Here is a 13,432-nt window from a genome sequence, read left to right as displayed (position 1 = left end):
TCACCAGGGCTTTAGTCACAATAAAATGGTTAGAACGGATGGGTTGGGATCCAGTCGTACCTTGGTTGCCTATTGAAAATAAGAGGTTGGTTGCTTTGAAGTTAGCCGTTATCATGGTCTTATTGTTTGCCAATATCTTTAACCTTTAAGCACAGGTGCGCATCTTAACCCCAGACCTGTCGACATACAGCTTTCAAATTAAAAGTTCAGTCATTGATTTTGAGTAATTGTATCACTCTTGTCATAAATTGTGCTTATATAGTTTTCACGTGTTGCACAAGGGCATTTAATAGGACAGACTGTGTCCAGCGTGGTAGTAAACACTGCTGTTTCAACCGAGAACGAGTGGGCTGCAGGTCCGGCCATCTTGTAATCATTGTCATATTGTTTGCTGTTTTGCAGTACAACACTTCAGATTTCTTTTGCAAAGATCAAAAGCTTAGTGAACTAAAGGATTAAGGTCAAAAGAATTTTGCAGATTTGTTCATTTTGATAAAGAAAATTTTATGGTTAAGTGCTTCGATTACCTGTAAAACACAGTTTATATATTGTTAAATAAACAGGTTGTGTGAAAAGAAAGTTATATTGGCGAGTCCTCCCTTCCACGTTTTCCTTAATTTCAGTAAGTACCATGTATCAAATGTATTGCAGCAAAATATTCAAATGTGCATCAGTTTCCGTAGCCTGTGCAAATTTCCTGTAATTCAGAGGAAAGCATTGAAGCAATTCAGAATCCTGATCGTCAATGTGACAACAAGATGCAATAGAAGAGCCTGTATCATGGTCAATCGGGGGATGTGAAAGTGTGTCCGCATTACCTGTCGGGCGATACACAATCTCATACTAATACTGAGACAACAACAAAGCTCAGCTTTGTAATTTTTGGGCAGGTCGTCCAGGAACAGGCTCCGTTGGATGAAACAAGGACTGCAATGGCTTGTGATCCTTTACTAAGTAGAATTTCTGCCATACAAATAGTGATGGAATTTGATGACACCATACACAATAGGCAATGCCTCTTTCTGTATTTGTGAATAGTTACACTGATCTTTGGACAACACTTTTGATGCGAAAGCAATAGGCCTGTCTCTATCACCAAATCTGTGTGAAACTACTGCACCAACTCCGTAAGAAGCGTCAGCTTGCTACACAACTGGTTTATCAGGATCAAAGTGAACCAAGCATCTATCACTGAGTAATGCTTCTTTAAGTTTTTGAAAAGCTTCTTGGTACTAATCTGTCCAAACAAAGGGGACATTCTTGCGATACAATGGAGCTGCGATCGGTGCAGCATTCGGTATGAATCGAATGTTATTGTTGTGGTCTTCAGCCCCGAGACTGGTTTGATGAAGCTCTCCATGCTACTCTATCCTGTGCAAGCTTTTTCATCTCACAGTATTTACTGCAGTCTACATCCTTCTGAATCTGCTTAGTGTATTCATCTCTTGGCCTACCTCTACGACTTTTACCCTCCACGATGCCCTCCAATACTAAATTGGTGATTCCTCGATGTTTCAGAACATGTCCTACCAACCGATCCCTTCTTCTAGTCAAGTTGTGCCACAAACTCCTCTTCTCCCCAATTCTATTCAATACCTCCTCATTAGTTATGTAATCTACCCATCTAATCTTCAGCATTCTTTTGTAGCACCATATTTCGAAAGCTTCTATTCTCTTCTTGTCTAAACTATTTATTGTCCACGTTTCACTTCCATACATGGCTACACTCCATACAAATACTTTCAGAAACGACTTCCTGACATTTAAATCTACACTCGATGTTAACAAATTTTTCTTCTTCAGAAACGCTTTCCTTGCCATTCCCATTCTACATTTTATATCCTCTCTACTTCGACCACCATCAGTTATTTTGCACCCCAAATAGCAAAAATCCTTTACTACTTTAAGTGTCTCATCTCATAATCTAATTCCCTCAGCATCACCCGACTTAATTCGACTACATTCCATTATCCTCGTTTTGCTTTTGTTGATGTTCATCTTATACCCTCCAAAGACACTGTCCACTCCGTTCAGCTGCTCTTCCAAGTCCTTTGCTGTCTCTGACAGAATTACAATGTCATCGGCGATCCTCAAAGTTTTTATTTTTTCTCCATCGATTTTAATACCTACTCCGAACTTTCCTTATGTTTCCTTTATTGCTTGCTCAATATACAGATTGAATAGCATCGGAGTTAGGCTACAGCCCTGTCTCACTCCCTTCTCAACCACTGCTTCCCTTTCATACCCCTCGACTCCTATAACTGCCTTCTGCTTTCTGTACAAATTGTAAATAGCCTTTCGTTCCCTGTATTTTACCCCTGCCACGTTCAGAATATGAAAGAGAGTATTCAAATCAACATTGTCAAAAGCTTTCTGTAAGTCTACAAATGCCAGAAACGTAGGTTTACCTTTTTTTAATCTTTCTTCTAAGATAAGTCGTAGGGTCAGTATTGCCTCACGTGTTCCAACATTTCTACGGAATCCAAACTGATCTTCCCCGGGGTCGGCTTCTATCAGTTTTTCCATTCGTCTGTAAAGAATTCGCGTTAGTATTTTGCAGCTGTGACTTATTAAACTGATAGTTCGGTAATTTTCACATCTGACTACACCTGCTTTCTTTGGTATTGGGATTATTATATTCTTCTTGAAGTCCGAGGGTATTTCGCCTGTCTCACACATCTTGCGCACCAGATGGTAGAGTTTTGTCAGGACTGGCTCTCTCAAGGCTGTCAGTAGTTCTAATGGAATGTTGTCTACTCCGGGGGCCTTGTTTCGACTCAGGTCTTTCAGTGCTCTGTCAAACTCTTTACGCAATATCATATCTCCCATTTCATCTTCATCTACATCCTCTTCCATTTCCATAATATTGTCCTCAAGTACATCGCCCTTGTATAGACCCTCTATATACTACTCCCACCTTTCTGCTTTCCCTTCTTTGCTTAGAACTGGGTTTCCATCAAAGCTCTTGATATTCATGCAAGTGGTTCTTCTTTCTCCAAAGGTCTCTTTAATTCTCCTGCAGGCAGTATCTATCTTACCCCTAGTGAGTATAATAGTTCATTTTCCCTATGACTGACTGCAATTCTGTGACATTGGGAGAAACTGGCAGATCTCGTATGACTAACAAATGTGACTGAAGATGATGTACACCCTGACTGTTTATGACATGCCCAAGATACTGCCACTCAGGTTTAAAAAAAGTACACTTGTCCAGTCTATACTTTAGTCCTACATCAGTTAACACACGAAGCAAAGCATGCGAACTTTCAATGCGTTCTTCAGGTGTACGACCTACTACGACAATATCGTCTAAATAATTTGAACAGTTTGGTACTTGAGCAGTCAGATATTCTAAATACCATTGGAAAATGGTGGGTGCGGAAGCACTGCCAAATGGCAAACGGAAATATTTAAACAAGTCCAAATGAGTGTCCATAACACACACAGTTTGGATTCTTCATCTTGTGGTATTTGAAGATATGCGTCATGCAAATGAATTTTTGAAAAATAGTAACCAGCGCCTAATCTGTCTATGAGAGCTTCTGGGCATGGCAATGGATAAGTATCAATCACAGTCTGTGGGTTGACCATATAGACAGAGTCAACACAGTGGCAAATGCGACCGGAAGCTTTGGGGAGCAAAACCAGTGGACTTGCCCATTGACTAGCTTGTATGAGCAAATAGCTCCGCTACATTGCAGTTCTTTAAGTTCAGCAGCCACTTTGGCCCATAACGCAATGGGAACAGTTTTGAACCGCCGAAATTTCGGCTCAGCATTGTCTTTCATAGTAATATATGCAACAAAATTGTTAACCTTGCCTAAACCTTCAGAAAAGAGGGGAATTCTTTCAGCACTGTCTTTGGCATTGAATGCAGTCACAGATAACACATTGTCCTGAATTTGAAAGACAAACTAACTAGACGAATCAAGGTAAAATGTGTGCGTGATTGTAACACAATGAAAGCCACAGTTCACGTATGCAAGCGATACACAGCAGGCAAAGTACGTTTTCAAAGAACAGCAATGTCTTGTCCATTATAAGCCATCAAGTGCGTGCTAGTGCTTGAAAAGTGTGAGGAGTCTAGCAGTTCAAATGCGTTAAGACTCAGCAGTGTAACAGAGGCACCCATGTACAACTAAAATTTCACATTTTTTCCACTAATCTGCAAATGAACAAGAAGTTTGTTGGACTGGATTTTTGTGAGTGGGCAGAACTCTTACATTTGCTCCGTTGCAAGCATACGGACTGTACATGACCCTTCATGCCACAAGCGTAACACTGTGCTCGTATGGAAGAGCAATCTTGGCGTTTGTGCTGGGAAAAGCACCGAGCCGGCCGGAGTGGCCGAGCTGTTTTAGGCGCTTCAATTAGGAACCGCGCGACCGCTACGGTCGCAGGTTCGAATTCTGCCTCGGGCATGGATGTGTGTGATGTCCTTAGGTTTAAGTAGTTCTAAGTTCTAGGCGACTGATGACCTGAGAATTTATGTCCCATAGTGCTCAGAGCCATTTGAAACATTTTTTTAATAGCATCGAAGGCATGACTCAATTCCATTCCTCTGTTTAGAGCTCTGCTTGTGCGGCATGACGCATGCGCGCTGTTGCTGCCTACTGGGCCAGACGTAAGCAAGGGATGACTCAACACAACAAATAGGTGGCTGCTGAAATTTATCACTCGTTACGGCACCTGAATCATACTGATCTACAGTTTGCAATATATGCTGAAATGATGGATCTGTCTGTTTCAAAATCTGTCCTGTAAGTTTGACTTGCATTACATTGTACACAGTCACATCACACAATATAACATCTGAAGATGAAGCATCAGAAGAACATTTGAATTTGCATATCCTCATCATACCCTGCAAACCTGTTTCCACTCCCAATAAGTTTGTTCTGATCGTTTCTTGCAATGAAAGAATTGTTACCTAGCTGCCACCACCTTCGCTTGTTAGTCATACTAGTTAGTTACAGAATCTACAACCTGATCACAGGAAAGTTGACTTGGAGTGACGTTGGGGGCAGTATCTGAATGTGGCGAAAAACTGACAAAAAGTAATGTAGTTTCACAGTACTTGATTCATTGTGAGCAATGATGTGAGTTTCATACTGTTGAAATGAATCGAGCCATTCCTCTTATTTTTCGTTAAATTGCCGAAAAGGCTGTATGACATTGGGAGCTACAGGTATTCCTTGTTGTTCTGTTGGGCAAGCCGCACTCGTTGCTCGACTGGTTAGTAGCTGCTGTACTGTGTTTATCAGCGTGGCTGTCTGCTGCGTCTGAATCTGAAACATCTGTGGTAACTGCGTTGCATATATCGCTTGCAGCAGAGGCGCCTGTGCACGGGGTGTGAGAGGTGGGTTCCTCATTTTGGGAAAGGAAAAATCAATAAACAGACAATGCAAGCAATAAATAAGCACGCAAGCAAAGAAAATTTCTGCAACGCCCACCTGAAAACACTGAATCGAAAAGACACTATAAGACACACTGTTAAAAGATGTAAACACACTCATGCAAAGAAAAGACAAGGTGGAATTACGGCGCCAGCAAAACACAAAAGCCCATGACAAAAATAAAACTATGGCAGCAAGGCACTAGGTGCAAAACGTGAACAGGTTGCTGATTAGGTGGTTGTTCACCTCGTCGCCAAATACTATGTCGACATGCTCGTCATCAAATATGTGGTGTCTAGGAAATCTGCTAATCGGTTCACTAGACAAACAATTCAAACAAATTGTATTAATGAGTTTTAGTGCAAAATGAAAAGATACAGTACTGAACTTCGCAATTACACAGAGGTGTCGCAAGCAAAGGGCGACTTACGAAGTAATGAATCGTCTTCAGTATAAACAATTCTAAGTCTGTGCTACATAGTCTTGAAGCTACTATTAAACTGGGTCAACGCCATTTGATCGCGGCGCTTATGTCCTCTTCACATAGGGGCCGCTGCTGTCGTGTTGTCATCCTGGGGAGAGGTCGGTCAGTGTGCAGTTGGCTGACGTCTTCACAAAGCCATCTCTTCTCCAATGTTCCCGACTGACGTCTTGGCGCTTGACTTTATGCCATAATAGTACTCATACATCCATTACGCACGTTCCTGTACAGGGGAAACAGTTTAATTGAAAGTCGCTTGTCTGGTGTCGGCAGATAAATAACGATATTGGAATGCCAATGAGTTGTTGAGAAGTAGGATGGAGTATTGTACGATGCGTAGTATTGCATCCCATAAATTTTCGATAGGATTCATGTCAGGTGACCTAGGGGGTCAAATCACTCGAACTGTCGAGATTGTTCACCAAACCAATCACAAACAATTGTGGCCCAGTGGCATGGCTGTGAATAGTCTTCAAGGAGCCGAATCAGTACCATTTCCAGTCAATGATCGGTTCAGTTGGACCAGAGGACCCAGTCCATTCCATATAATCACAGTACACACATTATGGAGCCACCGTCAGCCTCATAGCTTCATGGGGTCTGCGCCACGCTCGAACCCTAGCATCAGCTCCTGCCAACTGAAATCGGGCTCACATCACCAGTCCACGATTTTCCAGTGGTCTAGGATCCAAACCAAATGGCCATGAGCCCAGGAGAGGTGCCACAGGCGAAGCCGTGCTTCTAGCAAAGGCAATCGCATTGGTTATCTGTTGCCTGAGACCATAATTCCACTTTTTGCCGCTCTGTACTAACAGATATGTTTGTCCTACGTCCCACATTGATTCCTGTGGTTATTTCACATGATGTGGCTTGTTCGTTGACACTTTCAACACCATGCTGCACTATTAAGCTTCTTCCGGAAAAACCTAAAGATATTCATCCTCAGATACCATTCTACTAATCCTTCCTGTAAGTTCAGTAAATTCTGAGCATCTGGCAACATCTAGTGGCACACTACATATCCCCTAGCATCCCTTGTCAACTGATCCATTATTAACAACCGTTCGCCATTTCATACCCCCCCCCCCCCCCCCCCCCCAAATTTCGCAGCTGTAAGTAAACTGAAGCTTGAATATGTTCTCTAGATTTGCCTCAAAAAGAAGTTACTAACGACGAGGTACTGTTATCCAGAACAGTTAGGGACAAATCGGGAGAGGGCTGTATCCTTCTTTGCCTCATACGCTCTCAAGTTCATTACAAAATTCTAAATTATCGACTCACACTTAAGCAACCGTTTGCAGCAAGAGTTGGAGGGTTTCCTCAGCTGAAACCTTTGCAGCTGATGCTATTATAATTACCGAGTATCATTACCAAAAGCACAAACTAAAAATACAACCATTTTAAAGGAAACAGAATGGAATAAATAACCATAAAGACCAATAGCAAAGCTTTATGAAGGCACTTACTTGAATTTTTCCGTTGAACACCACTGCTGAGCTGCTGCTGCCATTGTTGCGCTACGTTGTGATAGATGTTGAACAAACATTGCAGTCCCCACCAGTGTTTCTGCTTCCAGCTGTATTGGGTATATTCCCTGGTGGGAAGAGTCAAAAACAGGCCGATAACTGTAGAATTCCATTATTTACATTCCAACAGTTCATATTAGTAAGCCATGCCCCGTCTAACGGACGCCGGGTGGTGAACATAAAACCCACTGACCTCGGATTCGACCCATTGATGTGAATACGCAGTAGCTATTGTGCCTCGAGCCACCCTGTAGAGTGGCGACTTGTGTGATCAGTAAGCCTCAGCGGCACTAACGTGGCGGCCTGCAGCTGTTCTGCTGTTAGGAAGGCAGGCTAGGATCTGCGCAGCCTGTCGGACGCGCATGCAGCCTGATGGTTCTGGCCATGAATGTAAAATTTTCCAGCTTTCCTACATCCAAAGTCGCTGTTGCAGTAGAAATTTCAATGTTGCCATCTGAATTCATTGAGGCGCCCCAAAAGCTACTCCATGTCCGATTTCACCGGCATTTGATAATTATATTGACATGTAGGTAATTCAAAATTAGACAATATTGCTTAATCGTGCTACCGATCGATGATAGTGACACATCGTTTGGTTACGCAGCACAAATCAAATTGTTCGTATAAGAACTGTTTTATTACAGGCAGAAGAAAATGGTCTTATGTAATGGGAGGACTAGCTAAGTACACATTGTGGTAAGAAATGAGAACCGGAGGAGAAGTACATTTTGAACATAAAGTTGATGTACTGCCGAACTATGTTTCATTTTGAGCGCGAAGGCATGTACGCTATTGGCCATAAAAACTGCAACACCATGAAGCTGACAAGAAGAAAAAAGATAGATAGGCAGAGAAAGAGAGAGAGAGAGAGAGAGAGAGAGAGAGAAAGAGAGAGAGTCAAGTTGTAATGCAACGCATTGTCATACCCAAAACAATCTAAGGTAATCAATCCAGATGTAAGTCAACATCACGATGTTGCAAAAATAATAGGAAATGCCTCATTAGAGATGAGGCAGACCTTAATGCTTGTAAGTGACGCATCAGATTCACTACTACACTCAAAGTCTGAGTTACCTAACTCCGTCAGATAAGTCATTCCAGCAATCTTTAGGCAAAATTAAATATTTTTATAGACAAGGAATTCTGAAAAAATATCTGGACTCCGAAAGTTATCGACAATTCGAAGTACTTTTGCTCTTTAAAAGGTTTGCCAAAACATGTGAAGAGTTCAAAACCTTATTGGGTCAAGTCTCATGTAAGCGGGATGTAAAGACGATTTTAGCCATCACAGCCTGGATAGGTACCCTTTTTGAATTTTTCAAGAAATTTCGTATCTCGAAAAGTACTATTACTAGGTACGAAGTTACCAAATACTTCCATTGTTATTATTGCCACTATCGTTATTAACTTCTGCATTCTATTGATGCTAGACGCATGCTTGAAGGAAGCATTTAAGGCTCCTTGGCAATTGTTGCCGAAAAACAGGCAAATATTTAGTTCGTGGAAAGTGGACCATAACGATTAATTATTTAGTTCTTTCCATGTCTACAGAATACTTTTCAAGTTAGTGTCAGACACCTCCAATTATTCGTAGATTACATTAAAACTAAATCAACTGACGAAGGCCTTACTTCATAAGAGAAATTTCGTTACAGTGCTTCATTTAGTCAACGGCCTTGCCGCAGTGGCAGTACCGGTTCCAATCAGATCACCGAAGCTAAGCGCTGTCGGGCTGGGCTAGCACTTGGATGGGTGACCATCCGGTCTGCCGAGCGCTGTTGGCAAGCGGGGTGCACTCAGGCCTCGTGAGGAAAATGAGGAACTACTTGATTGAGAAGTAGCGTCTACGGTTTCGGAAACTGACACATTCCCGGGAGAGCGGTGTGCTGACCACATGCCCCTCCATATCCGCATCCAGTGACGCCTAAGGGCTGAGGATGACACGGCGGCCGGTCGGTGTCGTTGAGCCTTCATGGCCTGTTCGGGAGGAGTTTGGTTTCAATTTTGACTATTTTATTTAGTTATGCTCAGTATCGACGCTTGTAGAATGCTAAAAAAATGCGACAAACACCACTTTCAAAGAGAGAGGATATTAACGTCCTCTGTTGAATGTCGTGAGCATTCTCTCCAGATGATTTGGTCGACTTCACCTATGTCAAGTAGTAAAAGGAAGAAAATATGCTAGAAGATCAACCATTTTCGTTGCAATAAACTCGTTTTACGTGGTCCAAATTCACAGTTTTACGAAATTACTCTAACTGTAGTATCCACATCAACAACGTAGAAAAATATTTCAACTTGCGAAACTGACACTCGTCTCAGAGGCATTAGAAATAGTTCCCAACCACAAATTCTAAATCTATGGAACACCAGTTCCAGTAAACTGATACATAGAAGACTGATTACCACTGCTGTTTCTCTCCAGAAAATATGACTTTGGCTTATTAAACTCTATAATTATACTGCAACAGTAATTTAATGCGCAAGAAATGCATACGAGTCGCAGAATTTAGTACTGCGGCGACTTCGAGTTCTGTACATTCATGACCTAAACTGGCTCTGTACCATTTCTGGCCCCTGGTACTGCAAAATCATACTGACACCAAGAGTGTGCGCGTGCTGCCAACTTCATCTTCCGTTTCACTTGATTTTTTAATCGCTGAAATAAACGTCATGACCTCCCAAATTGGGGGATATCATTTTGTTCCTCCTTTCCTTCTGAGAGTACAGTTGTATGTTCGCTAAGTTATTTTCCTTCTAACCAGCGAAATGCGGCAAAATGTGACCAGTAATCGCTTCAAAAACCGCTATTTAGAGATGTTAAGATGACTTCTTGTAACGTAGTCGTACATGAAAGAATTTAGTTTCATCTTGAAACATCTTAAGCAGCGACGTTCAACGAAAGGAAAAGCTTATTGTTCAGGTAGGAAAACGTTTAGAAACCAAGTACGCGTAATGGTCGTTCTTTTCCTCTGTTGACACTGCATTATAGTCTACCTAAGAGATATCACACGTTATGTTCCTGTATCCGTGGAAATCATTAGATTAACATCTAGGAGTATAGTATTGCTTAAATTACAAAACAATTACGAAGCGAAGGCCGAGTTCATCCTCAAACTGAGGTATTTTTAAAATAGGGAAACCAGGGGAGACATTTTATCCTTGCTTTCCTCCAATTAGCACTGGAAGCCACATACAGAAATGGTTAAAATACTACGCGTACTTTGAACGTTACAGTTGACATAGTCCTCCTAAACTAACAGTCCTTTGTTTACGACCAAGTACAATTTGTAGAAGCGGCAGAATTCTAACCAGATAACAAGAGATTACAGACTCACCGCTTTACCTACTCCACTATCCTTCCATTTGTATGAAGCACCATTACAGTGTAGCAATGTGACGTAACAAAGCTGACTAAAATACAATAGGCGGAGCAACATTAGCTGCAGCTCACCGTGGCGTAAATCTAAATTTTACCTTTCATTTCTGGAAACGATGTTATTATTGTTTCTACAGAGGGGCCTAGTGGAGACTCCTGTGCACAAAGTCGGGTTAACAATTGGGTAGCGGTGAAGCGTCTCTGACGCTAGTAAAACATTGTCAAAGTTCAATTATTTATTAACCATGTTTATAGTCGTCTTTTTCCACACCGACCTTGTAGCCCAGCTGCGTGTTCAATTCCTGCTGACGGCTGCCGAGTCAGCTCTTCTTCTGGAGGCCCGGCGAAGAGTGAGAGATATCATGCTATAGCGCGCTGCTTGCGGGGCTGTGGTCCAGCGCGAATGGTCTCGTGCTCGCTGCTGGGGTGTGCTCGATCCCTCTCTGAATTCTATGTAGACGCTTGATGACCCATCTGCAATGTGGTGTTGTCGGAAGTCGTGTGATCGGTCGATCTTCTTCTTGCTGACCAGGTAGGTATCAGCACCCGGAGGCACTAAAGTCTTGAAGAGAAACTTGGACCCCCGAGTTCCTGCTGCCGGTTTCTGCCCTGAAATTAGGTGCTGTCAGCACTCCGCGATGTGCTGTTTTCGGAAGACAGTCAAATTCTCCATCAGCAATGCTAGGTGGCTAAGTGTATGAAGTTTATCACGCGAAGCCTGTTATCTCAGGTACATTTTCGGCTGGCTCGAGAACTGTTCTGGAGCACGTAGGACATAGATTCGCTAAAGTATCGTAATCAAGGAATCGAGTACTGTTACTGTGAACGCCATCGATGCCAATGATGAACTACTTGAGAGCTGGAGAGCTCGTGTATTTAAAGGAAGGTAATGTGAGGCCATGCCTATTATGAAATAGGTACATTTTCTTTCGACATCTCTTAAGAGATATTTAATGCGCGTATCACGTTTCCGTTGCTTTCCTGTCCTAAGTATTTCTTGCAGAACCCCTCCTCTCTCTCTCCCTCTCGGCGTGGTGATGTAATGCACTGAGGCCGCTTGCAACATGTAGCTTATTTCCTGGTTCTGTCTCTAACTCTGGCGTAAGCACACTTTGCTTGTAGCAAGGTGAAAGGGTTTTAATAACATTTTCTAACTTTCAATCCTTTACTATACTGTGTCATAAAATTACTACATATCATGTTTAGAGACAAAAGACATTTACACGATACTCTAAACAATACTCACAAGGAACTAATTTATTAAATCTTTCTTGAAAGAATGTAAGCGGGAATGAATTTGGCTTCTGGGGCTCTTCACCTTGTATTGCACTTCCTTTCCTTTTACCTTGTCAGTAGAGACTACTTGAGAAATTTCACAGCTCAAGGAATTTGATAAAGATCGCATACTTGCGCTTAATAAAGATGGATGCTGTAACAGCGCCATATCCCGTGTCATGGGATACGGAATATCTACGGTTCATCTCTAGGCGAAGAGGATGGTCCCAGAATGATTTTATTGAAGCAAAAAATATTTTTCTGACGTGTTTTGTCCAAAAGCAAAGAACAGTGTTTTCTGGTGATATCTTGTGGTATTCATTTTGTATAGTGAAACGATTGTACTGAAAAGAAATTCGAGGACCCGCAAGACAGCTACGTTATGTAGGTTGCATGCAAATCAGGCGAAACGCAATTCAGGTCGTTTCGAAACCGTTGGGTATGAAAATAAACATGTTTGAGTAGGCAAATGATTAGTGTGTCAGGGCAACCGTACACAGTAAATAGGAGCAACAGCATTAAAATTCAGAATACAGGGTAACATTATGAAACGAGTCTCAGAAACACCTCGGAGTGATAATATGGCGACAATTGGTGAGGCTTCCCTTGGGCATAGGAAGATGCGCAATAACAGCAGTGCGCTCAACAACAGTGGACACAGATGGGACACCACGTCCTGTCGCACGAATCACGGTTCTGCGTACAGTCAGGACAGATTACTTGTGTGGTCCCGAAGAGAACAAGTGTTGCCGCCGGCCGAGGTGGCCGAGCGGTTCTAGGCGCTACAGTCTGGAACCGCGCGACCGCTACGGTCGCAGGTTCGAATCCTGCCTCGGGATGGTTGTGTGAGATGTCCTTTGGTTAGTTAGGTTTAAGTAGTTCTAAGTTCCAGGGGACTGATGACCTCAGAAGTTGAGTCCCATAGTGCTCAGAGCCATTTGAACCATTTTGAACAAGTGTTGCCAGGTTGCATTGAGTGTTGCCATGCTGAGCCAGTATCTGGCGTGGTGATATTGGTTACCACTCGCTACACAACACAATTGCCTCCAATAATATGGATAAAATCCGCTACGAAACTTCCTGGCAGATTAGAACCATGCGCTAGACCGCTACTCGAAACCGGGACCTTTGGTTTTCGCGGGCAACTGTTCTACCGACTGAACTTCTGAAGTACAACTCACGGCCCCCCTCACATCTCTACTTCGGCCATTATATCAACTCCTATCTTAAACAATTCAAAGAAGCTCTCCTGCGAAACTTGCAGGACTAGCAATCATGGAAAAAAGGATACTGCAGAGACATGGGTTAGCGATAGCCTGGAGGTTGTTTCCAGAATCAACTTTTCACTCTGTAGCCGATTTGTGTGATGATACAG

At 42.5% G+C, this 13,432-nt stretch overlaps 1 pseudogene; it reads left to right on the top strand.

Annotated features, from left to right (window-relative positions):
- Positions 1-9,069: 9,069 nt before the first annotated feature.
- On the top strand, positions 9,070-9,187 carry LOC124614371 (annotated as a pseudogene).
- Positions 9,188-13,432: the final 4,245 nt, after the last annotated feature.

The sequence above is a fragment of the Schistocerca americana genome, chromosome 4 (assembly GCF_021461395.2).
Source record: "Schistocerca americana isolate TAMUIC-IGC-003095 chromosome 4, iqSchAmer2.1, whole genome shotgun sequence".
In the NCBI taxonomy this organism is placed as follows: Eukaryota; Metazoa; Arthropoda; class Insecta; order Orthoptera; family Acrididae; genus Schistocerca; species Schistocerca americana.
The sequence above is the reverse complement of the archived record's forward strand: the minus strand, read 5'-3'. Positions and strand labels throughout refer to the sequence as shown.